This window comes from Anolis sagrei, chromosome 13 (assembly GCF_037176765.1).
Source record: "Anolis sagrei isolate rAnoSag1 chromosome 13, rAnoSag1.mat, whole genome shotgun sequence".
Taxonomy (NCBI): Eukaryota; Metazoa; Chordata; class Lepidosauria; order Squamata; family Dactyloidae; genus Anolis; species Anolis sagrei.
Window position 1 is genome coordinate 1580389 of NC_090033.1, and position 14690 is coordinate 1595078.

At 46.1% G+C, this 14690-nt stretch overlaps 1 protein-coding gene across 1 annotated transcript in view; it reads left to right on the plus strand.

Moving 5' to 3' along the window:
- The first annotated feature begins 247 nt into the window (after positions 1–247).
- GNB1 (G protein subunit beta 1) overlaps positions 248–14690 on the plus strand; it is a 95100-nt gene continuing 80657 nt past the window's right edge. Inside the window, exon 1 of the mRNA XM_067472952.1 lies at positions 248–637. The gene's annotated coding sequence lies outside the window, so the exon portion shown is untranslated. The remainder of the gene's footprint in view (positions 638–14690) is intronic.

Consider the following 14690-nt stretch of genomic DNA (forward strand, 5'->3'; position numbering starts at 1 on the left):
TATCCCTTCTCCTTCTCTTCCTTCCCAGAGAGAGAGAGAGAGAGAGAGAGAGGGGGCCACCCCTCTCCGCCCGCTCGCTGAGGCCTTTTCCTGTCAGAGAGGGAGAGAGAGGGAGGCCAAATCCAGTCAGGCGGACTAGGCCCCAAAGCCAAAGCAAAGCCAAAGGGAAGCCAAGCCAGGCAAGGCGGGCGGGGCGGCGCGCGGGGTTTCCCGGACTGGGCCGCAGGGGCCGAGAAGGGAGGAGGGAGGGAGGAGGAGGAGAAAGAGAGAGAAGAGAGAGACCCTGAGAGGAGCCAGGAAGGAAGGAAGGAAGAGAGGGAAGCAGAGGAAGCGAAGGAAGAAGGGAAGCCAGCCCGGATGGCCGCGCCAGGCAGCTGAAAGGAGGAGCAGGCCCCTCTCCCCCCTCTCCCCCACCCCCGACGGCGCAGCCAAGCCTGCCTCCTTCCTTCCTTCAGGGCTGAGGGGACGGCACGGAGCGGCCTTCTTCGCCGCCGCCTCGCCTTCGTCGCGCCCCTCCAGGCAGGCAGGCCTCTTCCAAGGGAGAAGGAAGGCAGGAAGGCAAGGCCGAGGAGAGGAAGGAGGACCAGGCCCGACAGGGTCGCCAGCAAGGCCCGCAAAGGACGGCGCCAGCAAGGAGGTGAGCAAGAGGAAGAGGCCGCCTCGAGGGAAAGGACCCCGGTTGCTCCCCCCACCCCCCCCCCACTTGGAAAGGCCCCCTCCCCCTTATTTAGGCCCCCCTCCCTCATTTCAACCATCTCCCCCTCCCCCCTCCTCCTAGAAAGGCCCCTTCTTTCTCATAGGAGCCCCCCCCCCTCTTATTCAGCCCCTTCCCTCTTTAGAAAAGGACCCCCCCTCTTGGAAAGGCCTTCTCCTCCTTAGGAGGCCCCCTCCCTCTTTTGAAAGGACCCCCCTCCCTCTTGGAAAGGCCCTCCCCCTTATTTAGACCCCCCTCCCTCATTTCACCCATTTCCCCCTCCCCCCTCCTCTTAGAAAGGCCCCTTCTTTCTCATAGGAGCCCCCCTCCCTCTTATTTAGACCCTTCCCTCTTAGAAAAGCCCCCCTTCTTGGAAAGGCCTTCTCCTCCTTAGGAGACCCTTCCCTCTTTAGAAAAGGCCCCCTCCCTCTTGGAAAGACCCCCTCCCTCTTAGAAAGGCCTTCACCTTCTTATTGGGCCCCCTCCCTCTTTTAACCCATTCCCCCCCATCCTCTTAGAAAGGCCCCTTCTTTCACATAGGAGCCCCCCTCCCTCTTATTTAGCCCCTTCCCTCTTAGAAAAGCCCCCCTCCCTCTTGGAAAGGCCCCCTCCCCCTTATTTAGACCCCCCTCCCTCATTTAACCCAACCCCCCCCCCCTCTTAGAAAGGCCCCTTCTTTCTCCTAGGAGCCCCCCTCCCTCTTATTTAGCCCCTTCCCTCTTTAGAAAAGGACCCCCCCCTCTTCTTGGAAAGGCCTTCACCTTCTTATTGGGCCCCCTCCCTCATTTAACCCATTTCCCCCACTCCTCTTAGAAAGACCCCCTCCCTCTTATTTAGGCCCTTCCCTCATAAAAAAGCCCCCCTTCCCTCTGGGAAAGGCCTTCTCCTCCTTATGAGACCCTTCCCTCTTTAGAAAGGACCCCCCCCTTCTTGGAAAGGCCTTCTCCTCCTTAGGAGGCCCCCTCCCCCTTATTTAGACCCCCCTCCCTCATTTAACCCACCCCCCCTCTTAGAAAGGCCCCTTCTTTCTCATAGGAGCCCCCCTCCCTCTTATTTAGCCCCTTCCCTCTTAGGAAAGCCCCCCCTTCTTCTTGGAAAGGCCTTCTCCTCCTTATGAAACCCTTCCCTCTTATTTAGACCCCCCCTCCCTCATTTAACCCACCCTCCCTCTTATTTAGGTCCTTCCCTCTTAGAAAAGCCCCCCCCCCTCTTCTTGGAAAGGCCTTCACTTTCTTATTGGGCCCCCTCCCTCATTTAACCCATTCCCCCCCTCCCCATCCTCTTAGAAAGGCCCCTTTCTCAGAAGAGCCCCCTCCCTCTTTAGAAAGGAAAGGACCCCCTCCCTCTTGGAAAGGCCCTCCCCCTTATTTAGATTCCCCTCCCTCATTCAACCGATTTCCTCCCCCCTCCCCCTCCCATCCTCTTAGAAAGGCCCCTTCTTTCTCATAGGAGCCTACCCCCCCCCCTTATTTAGGCTCTTCCCTCTTAGAAAAGCCCCCCCCCTCTTGGAAAGGCCTTCTCCTCCTTATGAGACCTTTCCCTCTTTAGAAAGGACCCCCACCCTCTTGGAAAGGCCTTCTCCTTCTTATTGCCCCCCCCTCTTGTGAAAGCCCCCTCCCTCATATAACCCCCCTCCTCTTAGGCAGGCTCCTTCTTTCTTATAGGAGACCCCCACTCTCTTGGAAAGACCCCCTCCCTCTTATTTAGGCCCTTCCTTCCCTCATAGAAAGGACCCCCTCCCTTTTGGAAAGGCCCTCTCCCTCATATAACCCCCCTCCCCTGTTCTCTTCTTTCTCATAGGACCCCCCCATCCTTCCCCTCCTTATGAGACCCCTCCCTCTTTAAAAAGGATCCCCTCCGACTTGGAAAGGCCCCCTCCCTCTTATTTAGATAGACCCTTCCCTCTTTAGGAAAGACCCCCTCCCATTTGGAAAGGCCTTCTCTTTTTGGGCCCCCTCCCTCATTTAACCCCCGCCCCAATCCTCTTAGAAAAGACCCTTCTCCTTCTTATTTGACCCTTCCCTCTTTAGAAAAGACCCCCCTCCCTCTTGTGAAAGCCCCTCTCTCATTTACCCCCCCCCCGTCCTCTTAGAAAGGCCCCTTCTTTCTCATAGGAACCCCCTCCCTCTTGAAAAGGACTTCTCCTTCTTATTGGACCCCTCCCTCTTGTGAAAGGACCCCTCCCTCATATAACCTCCCCCCCTTGTCCTCTTAGAAAGGCCAATTCTTTCTCGTAGGAGCCCCCCTCTCTTGGAAAAGTCCCCTCCCTCTTATTTAGGCCCTTCCTTCCCTCATAGAAAAGCCCCCTCCCTCTTGGAAAGGCCTTCTCCTTATTAGACCATCCCCTCTTTAGATAGGACCCCCTCCCACTTGGAAAGGCCTTCTCCTTCTTATTGGGCCCCCTCCCTCTTGTGAAAGCCCCCTCCCTCAGTTAACACCCCCCTCCTCTTAGAAAGGCCCATTTTTTCTCATAGGAGCCCCCCTTCCCTCTTAGAAAAGCCCCCTTCCCTCTTGGAAAGGCCTTCTCCTCCTTATTAGACCCCCCCCCCCACCTCTTTAGAAAGACCCCTTCTTTCTCATAAGAACCCCCCCTCCCTCTTGGAAAGGCATCCCTCCCTCTTATGTAGACCCTTCCCTCATAGAAAAGCCCCCTCCCTCTTATTTAGGCCCTTCCCTCAGAACACCCCCCTCCCTCTTGGAAAGACCTTTTCCTTATTAGACCCCACCTCTTTAGAAAAGACCCCTTCCCTTTTAGAAAGGCCCCTTCTTTATCAGAGGAGCCCCCCTCCCTCTCAGAAAGGCCCCTCCCTCTTATTTAGACCCTTCCCTCTTCGAAAAAGTCCCCCTTCCCCTTGGAAAGTCCTTGTTAGACACCCCTGTTTATCAAACCTCTTTATAAGGGGCCCCCTCCCTCATATAAGCCCCCTCCCTCAAATAAGCCCCTCCCTCTTGGAAAGGCCTTCGTCCTCCCATTACAAAAGCCCCCTTCCACTCCTTAAAACCTCTTTCTGACACCCCCTCCCCTTCCTCATAGGAAGGCCCCATTCTCATATGAACCCCCCCCCTCTTAGTAATGCCCCCCTCCCTTTTGGTTCTTATTAGGACCCTCTCTCTTCATAAAACCTATTTATAAAGGGGCCCCCTCCCTCGTATTTAGACTTTTCCTTTTAAGGCTCCCCCCTCCCTCTTATAAATGCCCCCATCCCTCTTGGAAAGGCCTTCTCCTTATTAAAAAGCCCCCTTCTCCTCCTCATTGGGCCCCTTCCCTCTTGTAAAAGCCCCCTCCCTCATATAAACCACCCACCACTTAGAAAAGCCCCTTCTTTCTCATAGGAGCCCCCCCCCCCACTTGGAAAGGCCCTCTTCCTCTTATTTAGACCCTTCCCTCTTATAAAAGCCCCATCCCTCTTAGGAAGGCCCCTCCTTTTTGCAAAAAAAGCCCCCCTCCCTCTTGAAAAAGCCCCTTCCCTCCTATAGGAACCTCTGCCTGTTACAAAAGCCCCCTTCCTCTCCTTAAAACCTCTTCCCAAAAGCCCCCTGTCCTCCTAGAAAGGCCCCCTCCCTATGAGAAAGGCTCCCCCCTCTTATGAGCCTACTTTTGAAAACACTTCTTAATAGTAACACCCCCCCCTTATAACTTCTGTCCCTCTTACCAAAGCCCCCAGTTACCCCCCCCCCCTTATAAAGCCCCTTCCTTCTGCCTATTAGAAAATAATAATAATAATAATAATAATAACAACATTATTCATATATCACCAATATCTCCCCGAAGGGACTTGGGGCGGCTTACATGGGACCAAGCCCCCCCCCCTCTTATAACTTCTCTCCCTCTTACCAAAGCCCTCAGTTACCCCCTCCGTCTTTATAAAGCTCCTTCCTTTTGCCTATTAGAAAATAATAATAATCGTCATCATCATCATATATCACCAATATCTCCCCAAAGGGACTCGGGGCGGCTTACATGGGACCAAGCCCCCCCCCCCCTTATAACTTCTCACCCTCTTACTAAAGCCCACAGTTACCCCCTCCGTCTTTATAAAGCCCCTTCCTCCTGCCTATTAGAAAATAATAATCATAATATAATTATAATAATAATAGCTTTATTCATATATCACCAATATCTCCCCGAAGGGACTCGGGGCGGCTTACATGGGACCAAGCCCCCACCCCTTTATAACTTCTCTCCCTCTTACCAAAGCCCCCAGTTACCCCCTCCGTCTTTATAAAGCCCCTTCCTTCTGCCTATTAGAAAATTATAATAATAATAATAATAACAACTTTATTCATATATCACCACCATCTCTCCGAAGGGACTCGGGGCGGCTTACATGGGACCAAGCCCCCCCCCCCATAACGTCTCTTCCTCAGTTACCCCCTCCGTCTTTATAAAGCCCCTTCCTTCTGCCTATTACAAAATAATAATCATAATAACAACTTTATTCATATATCACCAATATCTCCCCGAAGGGACTCGGGGTGGCTTACATGGGACCAACCCCCCCCCCCTTTATAACTTCTCTCCCTCTTACCGAAGCCCCCAGTTACCCCCTCCGTCTTTATAAAGCCCCTTCCTTCTGCCTATCAGAATATAATAATAATAATAATAATAATAATAATAACAACAACTTTATTCATATATCACCAATATCTCCCCGAAGGGACTCGGGGTGGCTTACATGGGACCAAGCCCCCCCCCCCCCAATAACTTCTCTCCCTCAGTTACCTCCTCCGTCTTTATAAAGCCCCTTCCTTCTGCCTATTAGAAAATAATAATAATTATAATAATAATAACAACTTTATTCATATATCACCAATATCTCCCCGAAGGGACTCGGGGTGGCTTACATGGGACCAAGCCCCCCCATAACGTCTCTTCCTCAGTTACCCCCTCCGTCTTTATAAAGCCCCTTCTTTCTTCCTATTAGAAAATAATAATAATAATAACAACAACAACAACTTTATTCATATATCACCAATATCTCCCCAAAGGGACTCGGGGTGGCTTACATGGGACCAAGCCCCCCCCCATAACTTCTCCCCCTCTTACCAAAGCCCCCAGTTACCCCTTCTGTCTTTATAAAGCCCCTTGCTTCTGCCTATTAGAAAATAATAATAATAATAATAATAATAATAATAATAATAATAATAACTTTATTCATATATCACCAATATCTCCCTGAAGGGACTTGGGGCAGCTTACATGGGACCAAGCCCCCTCCCCATAACTTCTCTCCCTCTTACCAAAGCCCCCTGCTACTTCCTCCGTCTTTATAAAGCCCCTTCTTACTGCCTATTAGAAAATAATATAATAATAATATTCATATATTACCGCCATCTCCCTGAAGGGACTCAGGGTGGCTTACATGGGACCAAGCCCCCCCCCCCCCCCCATAAATTCTCTCCCTCTTACCAAAGCCCCCAGTTACTCCCTCCGTCTTTATAAAACCCCCTCCTTCTGCCTATTAGAAAATAATAATTATAATTATAATAGCTTTATTCATATATCACCACCATCTCCCCGAAGGGACTCGGGGCAGCTTACATGGGACCAAGCCCCCTCCCTCATAGAAAGCCCCCTGCTAATAAGGCCCCCATAGAAACCCCTCTTCTCACCTCCCTGCCTCTTATACAAGCCTCCATCTCTCTTAGAACACCTCCCTCTTTGCAAATATCTTCTGGCCCACCCCCTCCCCTGGGATCCCCTTTCCTCTCCGCACACCTCCTCATTTTGCACCCCATTCGTTAGACTCCTCCCATGTTCCCCCTGGAAGTTGGTCACCCCTTTTCCCCTTTGCATGACTTCCTTGTTGTTGTTCCTATCACACACACACCCCCTCCCCATTTTTATTTTTTTGTGACAAAATCAGCCTCCTTGTCCTCCCCATCTTGCATGACATCTACACCCGAATGATGGTGGGCTCTCAAGAAGGACGAGCGCCCCACCCAAGTCATTTTTTCAACTCTCCCCTCCCTCAAAATCTCTTTTCTATAGCGAAAGACAAAGGCGGTGTTTTTCCTCATATTTTTTCAGCCTTATTATTCTTTTTGTATTTTCTTTTTTCAGTTCACGGCTCGAAACCATCGCTCTCCTCATTTTTTCAGCTCTCCCCTCCCTAAAAATCTCTTTTCTATAACGGTGTTTTTCCTCATATTTTTTCAGCCTTATTATTCTTTTTGTATTTTCTTTTTTCAGTTCACGGCTCGAAACCAAGCCCACCCCCCACCCAAGTCATTTTTTCAGCTCTCCCCTCCCTAAAAATCTCATTTCTATAACGGTGTTTTTCCTCATATTTTTTCAGCCTTGTTATTCTTTTTGTATTTTCTTTTTTCAGTTCATGGCTCGAAACCATCGCTCTCCTCATTTTTTCAGCTCTCCCCTCCCTAAAAATCTCTTTTCTATAACGGTGTTTTTTCTCTATATTTTTTCAGCCTTATTATTATTTTTGTATTTTCTTTTTTCAGTTCACGACTCGAAACCAAGCCCATCCCCACCCAAGTCATTTTTTCAGCTCTCCCCTCCCTAAAAATCTCTTTTCTATAACGGTGTTTTTCCTCATATTTTTTCAGCCTTATTATTATTTTTGTATTTTCTTTTTTCAGTTCACGGCTCGAAACCAAGCCCCCCCCCCATGCCACAATGGTTCACCCTTCTTCTTCTTCTTCCCTGTTGCTTACTTCTGCTTTCCCCCCTCCCCTCCCCTCCCTTTCCGCTGCTTCGTATCCTTTCTCTCTGGGCTCCCTCCATTTTGCGCTCTCTCTTTCCTTCCTTCCTTCCTTCCTCCTCTTCCTTTCCTCTCCCCCAACAATGCCATGGCTTCCTCTCTAAGGCTCGGAGGTGCCCAGCCCTTTTTCTGCAGTCTGCTGACATTGAGGAAAAGGGGGGGGGGGATGAACAAATAACCATTTTGGAGGGGGTTTTGGGGTGGTTGTTGTTGTTGTTGTTGCTTCCATTGTGTCCCACCCGCGTCCCACCCATCCCCAAACATCACAAATGGGAGTGTTCCTCTTTGCCGCTGGAGGGTTGCTTTTTTGATGTTATTTCTCCTGCTTTTGAGTCTAAATCCAAAGACTGAAAGGCCAAAGAGAGGCTCAAATGTAACGTCCTGTTGTGAGTCCTGTTGTGAGTCCTGTTGTTTGTGTTCGCTCGATACCGTAATGGTGGACTCTTGGAGGAGGAGGAAGGGTGAGGTTGGTTAAAGCAAAGACTCCAAAAATGAGGTTTTGTTTGGTTGTTATTATTATTATTCAAACCGGTCACAATTGTGAAAGATTTCTCTACCATTTTCGGGTCGCTTTTTCCGGGGTGTTGTGTAATTTTGCCCTTCTTCTTCGTGTGCAGCTCGTGAACGTCGGATGCCGCACAATACAGTGAACGTTCTGCCTACGATTTCAAAGCGCGGGGGGGGGGGAGCCATGTATATTTATGTATTTATTTATTTATTTCGATTTCTGAAGTTTGGTATATTGAGAGAAAGGGGCGAGGAGAAGGGGGGGGGAAGCCATGTATATATATATGTATGTGTGTGTGTGTGTATATATCAATTTTTAAAGTTTGGTATATTGAGAGAAAGGGGCGTGGAGATCCTTTTGGAACATTAAAGGACAGGGAAGGCCGTTTTTGTGTCAAAAAGGAAAAAGTAGGGCGAGAGAGAGGTTATCCTAGGCTATCGGAATATGGCTTGCACGGACGAGATAACATGTAAATTTCGTTGTTGTTGTTGGTTGTGACTAACGCCTTTGCAAAACTGCTTCTTGGGGCACCTTTTATATAATATGCTAGGCCTGTGTATCTCAACCTTCCTAGTGCCGTGACCCCTTAATACGGTTCCTCATGTTGTGGTGACCCCCAACCGTCACATTATGTGTGTTGCAGAGTTGGGACCCCAAAGGCCATCTAGCTCAACCTCCCAAAGTAGATAGATAAATAGATAGTTAGATAGAAGAGACCCCAATGATTACTCAATGCAGAGTTGGCACCCCAAAGACCATCCAGCCCAACCTCCCAAAGTAGATAGATATACAGATAGATAGAAGAGACCCCAATGATTATTCAATGCAGAGTTGGGACCCCAAAGGCCATCTAGCCCAACCCTAACCCTAACCCTAGCCCAACCTCCCAAAGTAGATAGATAAATAGATAGTTAGATAGAAGAGACCCCAATGACTATTCATCGCAGAGTTGGCACCGTAAAGAATATCCAGCCCAACTTCCCAAAGTAGATAGATAAACAGATAGATAGAAGAGACCCCAATGATTATTCAATGCAGAGTTGGGACCCCAAAGGCCATCTAGCCCAACCATAGATAGATAGATAGATAGATAGATAGATAGATAGATAGAAGAGACCCCAATGATTATTCAATGCAGAGTTGGGACCCCAAAGGCCATGTAGCCCAACCTCCCAAAGTAGATAGATAAACAGATAGATAGAAGACACCTCAATGATTATTCAATGCAGAGTTGGGACCCCAAAGGCCATCTAGCCCAACCTCCCAAAGTAGATAGATAGATAGATAGATAGAAGAGACCCCAATGATTATTCAATGCAGAGTTGGCACCCCAAAGACCATCAAGCCCAACCTCGAAAAGTAGATAGATAGATAGATAGATAGATAGAAGATACTCCCAATGACTATTCAATTCAACTCTCTAGCACAGTGGTTCTCAACCTTCCTAGTTCTGCGACCTCTTAATACAGTTCCTCATGTTGTGGTGACCCCCAACCATCACATTATGTTTGTTGCAGAGTTGGGACCCCAAAGGCCATCTAGCCCAACCTCCCAAAGTAGATAGATAGATAGAAGAGACCCCAATGATTATTCAATGCAGAGTTGGGACCCCAAAGGCCATCTAGCCCAACCTCCCAAAGTAGATAGATAAATAGATAGTTAGATAGAAGAGACCCCAATGATTATTCAATGCAGAGTTGGCATGCCAAAGACCATCCAGCCCAACCTCGAAAAGTAAATAGATATATAGATAGAAGATACTCCCAATGACTATTCAATTCAACTCTCTAGCACAGTGGTTCTCAACCTTCCTAGTTCTGCGACCCCTTAATTCAGTTCCTCATGTTGTGGTGACCCCCAACCATCACATTATGTTTGTTGCAGAGTTGGGACCCCAAAGGCCACCCATGCCAACCTCCAAAAGTAGATAGATAGATAAATAAATAGATAGTTAGATAGAAGAGACCCCAATGACTATTCATCGCAGAGTTGGCACCGTAAAGAATATCCAGCCCAACCTCCCAAAGTAGATAGATAAACAGATAGATAGAAGAGACCCCAATGATTATTCAGTGCAGAGTTGGGACCCCAAAGGCCATCTAGCCCAACCTCCCAAAGTAGATAGATAGATAGAAGAGACTCCAATGATTATTCAATGCAGAGTTGGCACCCCAAAGGCCATCTAGCCCAACCTCCCAAAGTAGATAGATAAATAGATAGTTAGATAGAAGAGACCCCAATGCCTCTTCAATTCAACTCTCTTAAGACAGTTCTTCTCAACCTTCCCAATCCCATGACTCCTTACTACAGTTCCTCGTGTTGTGGTGACCCCCAACCATCACATTATGTGTGTTGCAGAGTTGGGACCCCAAAGGCCATCTAGCCCAACCTCCCAAAGTAGATAGATAAATAGATAGTTTGATAGAAGAGACCCCAATGATTATTCAATGCAGAGTTGGCACCCCAAAGACCATCCAGCCCAACCTCGAAAAGTAAATAGATATATAGATAGAAGATACTCCCAATGACTATTCAATTCAACTCTATAACACAGTGGTTCTCAACCTTCCTAGTTCTGCGACCTCTTAATACAGTTCCTCATGTTGTGGTGACCCCCAACCATCACATTATGTTTGTTGCAGAGTTGGGACCCCAAAAGCCATCCAGCCCAACCTCCAAAATTAGATAGATAAATAGATAGTTAGATAGAAGAGACCCCAATGACTATTCATCGCAGAGTTGGCACCGTAAAGAATATCCAGCCGAACCTCCCAAAGTAGATAGATAGATAGATAGATAGATAGAAGAGACCCCAATGATTATTCAATGCAGAGTTGGGACCCCAAAGGCCATCTAGCCCAACCATAGATAGATAGATAGATAGATAGATAGATAGTTAGATAGAAGAGACCCCAATGATTATTCAATGCAGAGTTGGGACCCCAAAGGCCATCTAGCCCAACCTCCCAAAGTAGATAGATAGATAGATAGATAGATAGAAGAGACCCCAATGATTATTCAGTGCAGAGTTGGGACCCCAAAGGCCATCTAGCTCAACCTCCCAAAGTAGATAGATAAATAGATAGTTAGATAGAAGAGACCCCAATGATTATTCAATGCAGAGTTGGGACCCCAAAGGCCATCTAGCCCAACCTCCCAAAGTAGATAGATAGATAGATAGATAGATAGATAGAAGAGACCCTAATGATTATTCAATGCAGAGTTGGGACCCCAAAGGCCATCTAGCCCAACCATAGATAGATAGATAGATAGATAGATAGATAGATGAGACCCCAATGATTATTCAATGCAGAGTTGGGACCCCAAAGGCCATCTAGCCCAACCTCCCAAAGTAGATAGATAAATAGATAGAAGATACTCCCAATGACTATTCAATTCAACTCTATAACACAGTGGTTCTCAACCTTCCTAGTTCTGCGGCCCCTTAATTCAGTTCCTCATGTTGTGGTGACCCCCAACCATCACATTATGTTTGTTGCAGAGTTGGGACCCCAAAAGCCATCCAGCCCAACCTCCCAAAGTAGATAGATAAATAGATAGTTAGATAGAAGAGACCCCAATGATTATTCAATGCAGAGTTGGGACCCCAAAGGCCATCCAGCCCAACCTCCCAAAGTAGATAGATAAACAGATAGATAGAAGAGACCCCAATGATTATTCAATGCAGAGTTGGGATCCCAAAGGCCATCTAGCCCAACCTCCCAAAGTAGGTAGATAGATAGATAGATAGATAGATAGATAGAAGAGACCCCAATGATTATTCAATGCAGAGTTGGCACCCCAAAGACCATCCAGCCCAACCTCAAAAAGTAAATAGATATATAGATAGAAGATACTCCCAATGACTATTCAATTCAACTCTCTAAGACAGTGGTTCTCAACCTTCCTAGTTCTGCGACCCCTTAATACGGTTCCTCATGTTGTGGTGACCCCCAACCATCACATTATATTTGTTGCAGAGTTGGGACCCCAAAGGCCACCCATGCCAACCTCCAAAAGTAGATAGATAGATAAATAGATAGTTAGATCGAAGAGACCCCAATGATTATTCAATGCAGAGTTGGGACCCCAAAGGCCATCTAGCCCAACCTCCCAAAGTAGATAGATAGATAGATAGATAGAAGAGACCCTAATGATTATTCAATGCAGAGTTGGGACCCCAAAGGCCATCTAGCCCAACCTCCCAAAATAGAGGGATAGAGAGATAGATAGAAGAGACCCCAATGATTATTCAATGCAGAGTTGGCACCCCAAAGACCATCCAGCCCAACCTCGAAAAGTAAATAGATATATAGATAGAAGATACTCCCAATGACTATTCAATTCAACTCTCTAACACAGTGGTTCTCAACCTTCCTAGTTCTGCGACCTCTTAATACAGTTCCTCATGTTGTGGTGACCCCAAACCATCACATTATGTTTGTTGCAGAGTTGGGACCCCAAAGGCCACCCATTCCAACCTCCAAAAGTAGATAGATAGATAAATAGATAGTTAGATAGAAGAGACCCCCAATGACTATTCATCGCAGAGTTGGCACTGTAAAGAATATCCAGCCCAGCCTCCAAAAGTAGATAGATAAACAGATAGATAGAAGAGACCTCAATGATTATTCAATGCAGATTTGGGACCCCAAAGGCCATCTAGCCCAACCCTAACCCTAACCCTAGCCCAACCTCCCAAAGTAGATAGATAAATAGATAGTTAGATAGAAGAGACCCCAATGATTATTCAATGCAGAGTTGGGACCCCAAAGGCCATCTAGCCCAACCTCCCAAAGTAGATAGATAGATAGATAGAAGAGACCCCAATGACTCTTCAATTCAACTCTCTTAAGACAGTTCTCCTCAACCTTCCCAATCCACGACCCCTTAAAATATTTCCTCATGTTGTGGTGACCCCCAACCATAACATTATGTTCGTTGCAGAGTTGGGACCCCAAAGGCCACCCATGCCAACCTCCAAAAGTAGATAGATAAATAGATAGTTGGATAGAAGAGACCCCAAAGATTATTCAATGCAGAGTTGGGACCCCAAAGACCATCCAGCCCAACCTTGAAAAGTAAATAGATAAATAGATAGATAGAAGATACTCCCAATGACTATTCAGTTCAACTCTCGAGACAGTGGTTCTCAACCTTCCTAGTTCCTAGTTCTGTGCTGGAATCTGGCCCTATTCTATCCTTGGTGGGGTTCAGAATGCTCTTTGATTGTAGGTGAACTATAAATCCCAGCAACTACAACTCCCAAATGTCAAGGTCTCTTCCCCCCCCCCCCCCAACTCCACCAGTGGTCACATTTGGTTATATTGAGTATTTGGGCCAAGTTTAGTCCAGATCTATCATTGTTTGAGTCCACAGTGTTCTCTGGATGTAGGTGAACTACAACTCGAAAACTCAAGGCCAATGCCCACCAACCCCTTCCAGTATTTTCTGTTGGTCATGGGAGTTCTGTGTGCCAAGTCTGGTTTAGTTCCATTGTTGGAGGAGTTCAGAATGCTCTTTGATTGTAGGTTAACTATAAATCCCAGTAACTACAAATCCCAAATGTCAAGGTCTATTTCCCCCAAACTCCATCTGTGTTCATATTTGGGTATATGGAATATTTGTTCCAAGTTTGGTCCAGATCCATCATTGTTTGAGTCGACGGTGCTCTCTCTTGATGTAGGTGAACTAAAAGTCCCAAAGTCAAGATCAATGCCCACCAAACCCTTCCAGTATTTTCTGTTGGTTATGGGAGTCCTGTGTGCCACGTTTGGTTCAATGCCATCATTGGTGGAGTTCAGAATGCTCTTTGATTGTAGGTGAACTATACATCCCAGCCACTACAACTCCCAAATGACAAAATCAAAAAATTTTGAGTGAAGGACATACATTGGGTTGTTAGGTCTATGCTGTCCAAATTTGGTGTCCATTGGCCCACTGGCTTCCTGTTGTACTTTATTATTATTATTATTATTATTATTATTATTATTATTATTAGCACAACAAGATGAGTCCACAGGAGACAAGATTACTCTGCTGCCTGTTGTACTTTTTATTATTATTATTATTATTATTATTATTATTATTATTAGAAACACAAGATGAGTCCACAGCAGACAAGATTACTTTGCTTCCTGTTGTACATTATTATTATTATTATTACTATTACTAGAAACACAACAAGATGAGTCCGCAGCAGACAAGATTACTCTGCTGCCTGTTCTACATTATTATTATTATTGTTATTATTAGAAGCACAACAAAATGAGTCCACAGCAGACAAGATTACTCTGCTGCCTGTTCTACATTATCATTATCATTATTATTATTATTATTATTATTATTATTATTATTATTATTATTATTATTACTATTACTAGAAACACAAAAAGATGAGTCCACAGCAGACAAGATTACTCTGCTGCCTGTTCTACATTATCATTATCATTATTATTATTATTATTATTATTATTACTATTACTAGAAACACAAAAAGATGAGTCCACAGCAGACAAGATTACTCTGCTGCCTGTTGTACTTTATTATTATTATTATTATTATTATTATTATTATTATTATTATTAGAAGCACAACAAGATGAGTCCACAGCAGACAAGATTACTCTGCTGCCTGTTCTACATTATTATTATTATTGTTATTATTATTATTATTAGAAGCACAACAAGATGAGTCCACAGCAGACAAGATTACTCTGCTGCCTGTTGTACTTTATTATTATTATTATTATTATTATTATTATTAT